Below are 8,818 nucleotides of genomic sequence, written 5' to 3' on the forward strand. Positions count from 1 at the left end.
GAGATTAGGTTCTTTTGAGCCTCTTCCAGGCCCAGCCTCCCCCAGAGCTCTTTGCCATGTTTTGCTTTGTGCGCTGGGAGGAGAAGAGCTTGGGTAGAGAAGAAAGGACATTTTACAGGTTAATGAAGCTTAGATTTGATCCAGGTGTTACTTCCCGGGTCTTTTCAGACCCTGGTGACAATTGAGGATGTTTTGCAGAGCCCACAGGGTGGTGGGGAAGCTTGGGACAGCTGACAGTTGTGTCCTTTCCCTGGCCTTCCCAGGCTGACAACCCAGCCATGGCTGTGCTGGGCTCCCTGCACCAGGACCTCTGCAAAGGCAGCGAGCTCCCTGAGGCAGAGCCCTTGTGGCTTGTGGGCACTGCCAGGAAGTGCTCTGGGCAGCAGAGGTGGTGGCACAGAGCTCCAGCGTGAGTCCTGGCTGGGGAGAGCCCAGTGAAGGACAGCAGTGCCCCTCTCTGTCCGCCACTGCTGCCCACCTCACCAGGAGGAGCTTCTGTCACCTCAGAAATACCTGCCTTAAATTTGAGGTGCTGTTGTTCTCATTTTACATACAGATCCTCAAAAATGTTTAGATATCCAATTTCCTACTCAATTGACAACTCAATACCTAAATGCCTACTTGGACCTAGATGATTGGCTGATAACATGTTGTAAACGAAATTTTGACCTTCCAAACTGTTTGCTGGTGGCCTTACCTCGAGGCATCTGTTTCTCCAGAGTACAGGTCCTGCTCCCACACGAGGCAGCCAAAGAGCTTGTGGCTCCTGGTGAGGCTCCCCTGTGCCTCCAGCCCTGTTGGTGCTCCCCTGTGGCACCAGGAGGGCCTGAGATGCTGTGGGGGTGGGCTTGTGCTCAGAGGAGACAGGACATCAAAGTCCTGGCCACACACAGCAAGAGATAGGCTACGGCTTCTCCCTCCTCTCCTCTGCCCCCTCCTCCCCCAGCAATGGGGTGCCTCCCTGTTGTTTTTGGCAGTTCCCAGTGGGAATAATTATATTGTGCATGCCTTAAATTCCCTCTTTTGCAATGACAACTGGATGCAATTTCCTTCGGAGTCTCACAAATGGAGCTCTCACATTGTTGGAAGCCATTCAGTGAGTGCTGCAATATGCTCAGAGGTGGCTGCTTCTCAGCAGGACCCCAAGTGATTTCTAGAAACCCTTCCACAGCCTGTTGTGCACCTTGGGACCCGCTCAGTGGGTGAAACAGGGGAGCAGGGTCTTTCAGCTAAATGCCAGCTTGTTATTGCCACGCTGCAGAATACCAAGATAGCCTGGTTGGAGGCACACACTCACATGAGAGAGAGTGTGAAATGCAGACCTGAAGGTTTAAAGATTTCATATGTTGTTGGGGTTTTGCTCAGGAAATGCCAAACCAGAACTGAAACCTGTGCTTGATGTTTGATTCTCATTCATGCTTAACATAAATATTACTCTTGCTAACCAAACATTCCCGGGAACAGCTCTGGGGAGCTGAGTCTCTGCAGAGGACTTTATGGACAAGTTTTGGCCTTTGCCTGTGACAGCAAGGGACTAGATAAAGTTCAGGTTTCTTCTGTTCTCATTGTGCTGTGCTGAAAGAGGGAGACTCACCAGGGCAGGCTGCACAGGGAAGTGACTTTGAGACCACATGCATGTGCATTAAGATGGTGTTTGGTAGGAGGGGAACTAGTCCTTTTGATCTGGAGACATTGAGGAAATAAAAAATATTTCCTCCAGCAAAAGGCTGGAGGACATGGAGGAAAATGCTCTTCTGACAATGGAAAGTACCACATCCCTCCTTGCTACACGCTGTGCTGTGCTGAAGACTCAGCACCATGCCAGGCTCTGAGCAACCTCAGCTGGCTGAAGATGTCCCTGCTCACTGCAGGGCGGTGCCCCAGGTGATCCTTAAAGGTCCCTGTCCACCCAAACCTTCTGTGGTTTGGTGCTACTTTCAGACTTCTGTTGACTTGCAAAGGCTTCCATGCCAACACCCCACCAAAGTGCTTGACCACTGAAGGATGGCCTGCAATGCCCTTCCAGAACATTCTCCAGGCAGCTCCTGAAGGAGCATGGTAACTCTAGAGGCCTGATGGAACCCAGCTCCTGCCTGTGTGGGCAAATGGGCTAAGCAATGTACATCAGGAGGAGAGAGGAGAGGAGAAAAGAATGCCTCTAGGACTTGGAAAACCAATGTCCCAGGGAGGTAAATGACAGACAAAGGAGGAGCAACACCTATTGTGGTTGGAGGGAAGGGGTAAAAGAGAGACCATGCTTCTGTCATTTGTAATTTGGGAGGGAGGTCTTGCACAGATAGTTTATTCCAAGTGCCTGATCTCTGCCCTATCTGGGGAACAGAGGAATTAACTCAGATATTAAGCAAATGCTTTGGTATCACTGGAGAGCAGCTTGCACTTGTCTGGAGCAAGTGAGGCCTTGGGCAAAAGTCCATGTCAAACAGCACCTTGGGGAAACTGTGCACATGGCTCTGGATAAAGCAATGCCATCTCAGTCCTCCAGCATGGTGGGAAAGAAGCTGCCTTAATGGCTGAGTGTGGAGGGAACCAGCATGGCCCAGCAGAGCAGTGTGGACATTTTGGGAGCTCTGCTGGGCTGTGATCACCTGAGAGGGTCAGCTGTCCCCCAGTGCTTGATGAGCACAGCTGCCCTCCCAACAGCAGTGCTGGGCAGGTACTGCTGTGTTTGTGTCACTGTTTTTTCCCATTTCCTGACAGTGGTAGCACCTCAGGTGTCCTTAAGGCACGGCAGCCATCTCTCTGTGCTCTGACACAGCACAGTCCTTGCCAGCCTGCAGTCCGTGCAGCTCCCAGGCATCCAACAGTGCTCAGCAAATGTACAAAGTGCAACACAAACCATAACATTCCCGCATTTGTGGTCCTGAGGTGCTCCAGGTGCTCAGAGCCAAACTCTGCTCTGCCATTCAAGGCTCTGTGGGACCCAAGGACTGCTGCTGTCCTTTGAGGAGTTCATCAAGGCTGTACTCCTTTCTGTGGCCACTGCAGGATTGTGTTCTGCACAACTTTGCAGGCTGCTGCTCAGGGACACTGCTGAGTAAGGGCTTACGGAGCACGGGGAACAAGAGAAAAATGTCTCAACTTCAATAGCTTCAGTAGGAAAAAATACCTTTCTGCATACAGGGTGAATATGATGGTGCTGGCCACACTCAAACCCAAGAGCAGCTACAGGTTACAATGGCTTTCCAACACCTGCCCTAATTTCTTTCTGGTTTCACAGCTTACTTGCTGTGGGAAGAGGAAGTTTGCCCCAAAAGGAGGGAACCATGGCATTTGCTTTATTTATACTTAATTTCCTTCAGCAATTGTTTATTCTTGGGTAACATCACTAACCATCCAGTCATCAAAGCACCGGGTTCTCATAGCCAATGTCCTGTCCTTGGACTGTAACCACAAAAAATGGAAGAGTTCACTTTGCTGTGGACCTTTTGGATGTTGGCAACATTTGGAGATACAGTTCCATGCTGGTGGTGCCTGTGTGGTCTAATTAGCCTTTATTGCTGCTCTTGCCTACCCTTAGTTCCATGTTAATTTATGTGTCCCAAGATGCGCCTGTGCATCTGTTCCTGATTTCCTGGGTATGCATTTATATTCTTGCTGAGTACTGAAAGGGAAGGAGATGAAATGCATTGAAGATCTTGATTTACAGCTTCAGCATTTTCCTAAATCTGTTAAGAACTGTGTTTTCTTGTCCCCCTCCTCTCTCCCCTCTGTGATGGCAGGGAGACACCCAGTCTGGCAAGCTGGAACATGAGCACGAAAGCAGAGACAGACTCCTGTCACTTCACTGACCACAGCCAGTAATGGGCCCTGTCTGCCCTGCACCCGGTCCTGAGTGCACTTTTTGGGATATCTTGGCCCTCTAGTGCAGCATTGTACACTCACCATTTGGTTCTTCCAGCAACTCTCCTGTGTCATTTTGAAGCTGATGATGTGACTGGTGGTGGTGATGTACAGGGACTGGTTTGGGATGCAGTTTGTCTAAGATAAAGAGGAAAAGATGGGAGCAGGTCAGAGCAACTTCAGCTCAAACAGCCACCACCCTGCCTGACCCCATGGCTGCCCAGCTGCCTCCTCCTTGTGATGCTTTGCCACAAGGAAGAAACTTCTGTCAGTGGAACAGACCTAACCTGACTCCACAGTAAATTTCCTCACAATTTTTCTCCTTCACTGGCCGTGCTTTGGTCAGTGATGCCTCACACGTGCAAATGTCAGAGCAAGCCTGTGCCACCAGAAGAGAGGGGACAACTCACAGGCAAAGCTGAGGACAGGATGATTCCCTGAACAGAGTGACAGCCAGACTGCTCCAGGATGTCATAGCCTGGACTGGACTGTCCTGTCCACTAAGCCTTCATGTCTGGTTCACTGTGCCCAGTCAGGATCACAGAGAAAAGCAGCTGCTGGTTGATCCAAAATGTTGATGCCAGTGGTTGATTAGGAAAAATCTGTCAGGGTGCAACTGCCTCTCAGTCCCTTGAAAAGGGATTTCTTTTGGTGGTGGGTCCTTCCTGGCTCCCCAACAGCACATAGCTGCCAATCCATGCTGCTGTGATGGGAGGGCTTTGAGTCAGCTGGGATAGCATATCCAAGAGATTTCACTGGGATATGCCATCCTTCCTGCTGCTTCTGAGGTCCTGTGTGACTACTAGCAAGCTTTCCCAAGCAGGAATTATGACACTCTGGAGTTTACTGAACCATTTCTCCTGTGCTTCCCCAGGCTTTTCCTCTCAATTACATTAAAACCGCCAAAGCCATGGGAAGAGCATTTCTCAGCTTCTGGAAAAGCCTTTATTTAGGTGTATGAAGCAGCTTGTTTGAACAGGTTGTGCCCAACCACTCTCCTCTCTTCACCCTTGCCTGGGCATGTATGAGGAAAGGAAAAACAGAGACCAGCTTGTGCCCTTGGCTGTTTTGGGGAATTCTGCCACTGCATGGGTCAAACCCATGTGCTTGGACCTCTGGGGATCAGCAGAGGTAGAAAAGGTCTGGAGGTCTTCTGGAAGACTTCTGGAGGAGGCAGCAGGACTTGCACTCCTGATCAGGATAATTCCTGTTGGGAGACTAAAGAGCAAACATCCATTAACTTTAATTTTGGTGGCAAAGGAAGGTGGCAGGCACCTGGGAGGAGCTCCCCCCTCACCTGTGGCACATGAAAATTCCCTACCAGGTTGGCAGCCACACTTGGGTTGGAGGAGGGACCCCATACATCCTGGGTGGACTCCCTGGCAAAGCTGGCATGAGCCATTCATGATGGTACACGAGCTGAGGACCCCTGCAAGGCACCCCAGTGTCATCCCCCTGCCCTGGCTGGCCTGAGGAGTCTGTGCCAGCTGAGCCCAGCCTGCTGCTTGGAAAACCCCTGGCTGTGCCATGGGACCAAGTGAAACATCATTTCCCAGCCGAATGGACAGATTGTTAAATATACAATGATTTGCCAGCTCTTTCATTGCAATAACTGTTCACACATTGTCTCTTTGCCTCTTTCACTGTTTTTATGATTCATGCTATTTGGTTGCCCAATTGACATTTCCAAAATGAGGTTTCTAAGCCCCAGCCTCTCCTTCTTCCTTTCTCCCCTTTTTCTTTGACAGTTTATAGGCCTGAGAGGAGTTTTTCCAATCATGATAATATCTTCATGTTTTGTTGACAAAAGGTCAACCTAGGAATAAGCCACACTGGTTTTAGGAAAAATATTTGCTTATTTAGTAAGGGGATGTGTGTAGGAGATCAAATTTATGAGGGTGAAATTGAATCTGGTTATTTGAAAGATTCTGAAATAAAAGCTTCCCACCCACTCACAAGGGGAAGAACAAGACTTATAAATTGCTTTAGGCTCAAGCAGAATGTAGAATGCAGAAACTAACTTTCTGTGCAAAAGGTAATAGGATCCAAAGGAAAAACTAAAACCAGAGCTTAAGAGGCAACAGCCCCTTCACTCCCTCATGCACAGTGTTCATTTCACACTATCATTCCTTACAGAAGAAAGGTCATCATCAGGTTCCCCAGTATCTGACCTTCCAGTTCCACAGCATCCATCCTTATCTGTTGGTCAAACACTTGCTCAGTCTCAGAAAAGAAAGATCCAGTAGTTACACTGGTCAGCTAGACAGGGAATCTCTTCTGTAGCATGATTTCTCTGGTTTGACTGTAAATCATAGTTCTAAAACAGGTCTCTCACACCTTTTTATGAGAATGGCCCAAGTTAGGAGCCCTACTCAATTCAGGAGTAATTTGCATGAATAGCACTGCTGAACAGTGTGTTTGCAGGGTCCTGTCCCAAAGATCTTCTCTCTTTTCTCTGAGAAGACTGGCCAACAGTGCAACAGGTTATGTCACACTTTTCCATAGATAATATGAAGAGGGAATGTGCTACAGACATGCATATATGTATCTTCATATATTTTAAAACTCTATATGTGAATGTGCATGTGTGTGTATATACATGTATATGAATTAGAATAATTCCGGCCAGAAAACCCCTCTGGAGTTGATCATGTTTAATCCCTGGAAAGACAGCCCAACCTGATTGTTCAGGCCCTTGTCCAGCTGAGTTCTGAGCCCTTACAGATGTGAAGAAATTCTTCTGATAGCTAATTGGAATTTTTTTTTAAATTCCCCTGATAGCTAATTGGAATTTTTTTCCTGCGCCTTGTGACTGCTGCCTCTGTCCACCATGCACGTCTGAGGACAGTCTGACATACATATGAGTACATCTGGGCACACAGATAGACACATACAAACACAAACACAAGGTTTCTTTTGCCCTTCCTCTCTGCATCTGAGAGATAACAAGCAAGTGGACTTTGCTCTGGCCCAGTGCAACTATTCCTATTTCTAGTAAACTCTGAGTGACTGTGGGGAGGATCTGGCATTTTCTTCCTTCTCCTGCTGTTGCACAGCTCCAGTTCCTTTGTATTATTTAGACACATGCCCCCTCATGGCTTGGGACATGACATTTCTTTCCTCTTTAAGCATGATTATTACAAAACACAAATTGGAGTAAGAACTACAGTAAAAAAACACCAAAAACCTGTTTAATGAAGTCCCATTGACACTGGATGCTCGTTAAAAAGATCAACAAAACATTAAGCAGGTCTTAGCAGCTATTAGAAACAAAGATGAGCCATTATTGAAAGTGTTCAACTGGTTTGGGTTAACCCTACTGTCATGCATGACACATTATGGCAATTCTAGATAAAGAGGAGGCAGGAGTCAAAAATGAAATCCAATTCACTGGAGATTTTATACAATTTTTAAACAAGATAACAATATTGGTTTTAGATACTCAGTATTGTTTGTAGATATCCTGCCTCTCTTTCTGTATGTAGCCACCACAGATCATCGCTGTAGATGAGCTATCATCAAATCCTGCTGGACACAGGACTTGCTTGGGCACAGCTGCATGTGTCTTGGGCTTAGAGCCATGAGAAGAATGAGGCCAAACTATCTCCCAGCACAGAGGCAAAAATGATGAAGCTGCTTGATTGTGAAACAATCTTCTTGCTGGGAAAGCTGCTCGGGATTTCATAGTTGTTTTGTCCCCTAACACATCACAGCTGGTGTGACCTGGCCTGTGAAGGGATGATTAGAGAGAAATACATGGGTAGTGTTCACAGGCACGGAATCTATTTCTGATGGAGGTAAATGGAGATTAATCTCTCTGTACCTGTGGACCTCCCAGCCAATTTTCTCCCTAATGGATGGTAGAGGTTTTTCCATTCGTGCTTTTCTCACTTTGTAACATGAAAGCAATCATACAGTCAGAGCTGTAACCTCTCACCATTACTCTAAGAAGAGCACATCTTCACATTTGTCTTTGAGGAACAACCAGGGTCTATTCCAAGAGGATTTTAGTTACTCCAGTGCCACAACAGCTACCCAGCATAATTTTTTTGAATAATAAAATTGTATCTCCTGCCCATTTGCTCTCAGTGGCCCATCAAAGTATATAGCAAGCTTTTTTAATAGTAATTTCAAACATAGCTCAAATTCTGCCCTTTTCTACACAATAGAGCTCCTGTCATCCTCTCTCCTTCCCACTCCCACTCAACCCCATCTCCAGGGGGAGGAGACACTTGGTCGCACCTGGCTAACAGAGCTCTTCACAAAGGCCCTACATGTTCTGCCAGTGTCTCTCAGAGAGATGACACTCACCAAGTACAGCTGCATTTCTGTAAAATTAGCCACGCTTTACTGCTGGATGTGTTGGGCAGCAAGAGGTAAAAGCCACAGGGAAGTCAGAAGTTGGGAGTAGGTCAGGGAGCAATCTCAGTAGCTGATTCTGCTTGGGCCAGAGCCTAAACTGTTTAATACTTGTGTGTGTGTTTTGAGCAGTCGAGGAGAACGTGCAGAGCATCAGTGCTTCACAACATGTCTCCTTGTCTGACTGCTTTGCAAGAGCAGATGACAGTTCTCAGGCAAATCTGCTAATTTGGAGGCAGAAAATGGTTTCATCTGTCTTGTGGCGAGACACCTGAGAAGCCAAGGGAGCTGTTTCGGGAGAAAGCACAGAGAAGCTCTGTGTACTTACAGCTGTGCTTTCAACACAGGAAAATAAATCATCTTTCCACCACAGAACCCATCATAGTTACCCTCACATGTAAGAGCAATTAGGATGTTACTGCCTTGCTGTCATGGAGCAGCCTGAAGAGGTGTAATGGGAGTGGGGTTATTATTTGTGGCTGGGGAATAAGGGTATGAATGAGTGAGTTATGAGATTTCAGGTAAATAATCCTCTGGCTTTTTGCAAAGAAGTGTCGTCCCACCCCATCACAAGCTGACAAATCTACCATTTCCTGCC

The sequence above is a fragment of the Camarhynchus parvulus genome, chromosome 3, assembly GCF_901933205.1.
Source record: "Camarhynchus parvulus chromosome 3, STF_HiC, whole genome shotgun sequence".
In the NCBI taxonomy this organism is placed as follows: domain Eukaryota; kingdom Metazoa; phylum Chordata; class Aves; order Passeriformes; family Thraupidae; genus Camarhynchus; species Camarhynchus parvulus.